Source organism: Mus caroli, chromosome 3, assembly GCF_900094665.2.
Source record: "Mus caroli chromosome 3, CAROLI_EIJ_v1.1, whole genome shotgun sequence".
Lineage (NCBI taxonomy): Eukaryota > Metazoa > Chordata > Mammalia > Rodentia > Muridae > Mus > Mus caroli.
Window position 1 is genome coordinate 30,286,685 of NC_034572.1, and position 2,489 is coordinate 30,289,173.

Genomic DNA, 2,489 nt, shown 5'->3' on the forward strand with positions numbered 1-2,489 from the left:
CAGTACAGATGCCCAGTTTGTCATTAAGCTGGCTGTTGTCCTTCCTCTCTGTAGCTCCCTACATGCTAACTTTACATGGTTTGCCTTGGTGCCTGCGATAGGTGACTCAGAGCAGGAAACCAATACTGTTGGTTGCTGCTGAGACGCTGGCTTGTAGATTTTTCCATGCTGCTTGGAGTAAGAGTGTTCCAGCACTCCACAGTCTAGCTACATCCGTGACAATAATAATAATAATAAAGAGTTTTACACTGACTCTTGGAAAGCATGGATGAAAACCTGTTCCAAAGTCTCTCCCACTCTGTCTTCTTTCTGTCACATTTCCAAGCAGGGAGGGCAGAAGGCCCCCTTCAGTGGGATTCCTTGTTCCACTAAGAGCCGGGGCATAACGCCACACTGCCGACGTCAATAGGACAACTCATCCAAAGGCGAGGCGTTTCCCATCTACCTTGGGACCCATCCTTCTAGACCCAGGCTTTCTGTAACTGGCCGCTTACCAGGAATTCCTTCCATGTTGGTTTTCTCTCTGATGAGCAGTAAGGCGCTCTTCTGAGTTCTCACGACCTCTCATCCATACCACATTTGGGGGCTTGGTCTGACATTCTTTCTTTACTTCGAGAGTCTCAAGTACAGAAACTGCAATTTGTTTGTCTTTACATTAAAAACCAATTAATCTAAAAATGGTATGACTAACAGTGTTTTTGTTTGCACTGAGTGTATGTCTATAAATCATGTGGAGGAGTTTCCTTGATTGCTTTAAACAGTTCGTCTTCATTTATTTGGTGAATTCTTTCTTTATGTACAATTCAAAAAGTACATTTTCTTTTAGGGTTTTCTGAATTATAGTAACTGTTGGAGGTTCGTGGGATACCACTGGCTAGATTTGATTTATTTATGTGGCTTTTAAAATATGTGTTCATTTAGCCTCGGGTCTTACCACCAAAGCATACAAATTCTTCAACACTTTGAAAATTAATTAAATGAAGTAGAGGATGAAAAATGTTTTCCATCACCATGTGGTAGCTTTTTTATTCTTTTTAATAGATTTGACTTCGATAGAAAGTAGTCTTGGGGCCAGAGAGATTGCTCAGTGGTTACAAGTATTTACTGCTCTCTCAGATACTCTGGTTTGGTTCCCAGCACCCATATGACAGCCCACACCCATCGATAACTTCAGTTTCAGGGGATCAGACACCTCTTCTGACTTTCAAGGGCTCCTGAGTACATGTGGTGCACACACATACACTTGGGCATGCACATACATATACAATTAAAAAATAAATATTTTTCCTTTTCTTATTGGATATTTTCTTTATTTATATTTCAAATATTAACCCCTTTCCCAGCCACCCCCAGGGAACTCCCTATCCCATCCTCCCTCCCCCTGCTTCAATGAGGGTGTGTCCCCATCCACCCACTTTTGCCTTGCCACCCTGGCATTCCCCTACATCAAGCCTTCACAGGACCAAGGGCCTATCCTCCCATTGACAAGGCCATCCTCTGCTACATATGAGCTGGAGGCATGGGTCCCTCCATGTGTACTCTTTGGTTGGTGGTTTAATCCCTGATAGCTCTGGTTGGTTGATATTGTTGTTCTTCCTATGGGGTTGCAAACCCCTTCAGCTCAGTCAGCCCTTTCTCTAACTCCTCCATTGGGGATAATTTGAACATTTTATTGTTACTCTCCAGACATAGTCAAAGTCAGTTTACAAGAACTATTCCTATACTGCTCAAAACCTGCATATCAAGGTCAGATATACACAGCCTGCAGACATGTAACCAGTCAGCTCCACCCAAAACACTAGTCACATCCTGAATGGTACTGAATGACTTTTTACTATTGTACTTTGGGTAATTTTATTCATTTTAAAGTCAGAGAGATTCCTACTAGATTACATTCCTATTTTCAACCCACCTACAGATTCCTTATCTTAAACAATGTCAAGGAAGTCTGGTAGGAAAATCGGCCAATTGAACAGAAGAAACAACATTGAAATAAACCTACATTCTTGCACTCAGTTGAGGTTTGACAAAGGTTTAAAGAGGACAGAAAGGGGAAAACAACAGTTTGTTTAAAAAACAGTGATGGGGAAACTAGTTGTCTACAAGCAGAAGCATGAGGTTGGTTCCTTATCATTCACTATATTAAGAAATCAACCTCGGGGATGGAGAGATGACTCAGTGGTTAACAGCACCAACTGCAGTTCCACAAGTCCTGAGTTCAATTCCCAGCAATCACATGGTGGCTCACAAACATCCGTAATGAGATACGATGCCCTCTTCTGGTATGTCTCATATAAATAAATAGGAAGAACAGAAGGAAGGAAAAAAAGAAGAAAATCAACTCTCAAAGCGAGATCACATATTACATATTAAGCTTGAAAACTAGAAAAAGAAAAGAGCATAAAAGGAAAGTTTCATGATTTAAGTATGGGCAATAATTTTTTTATAATATCTAAAGAAAATTTATTTTTTAAGATAAAGATCATAAT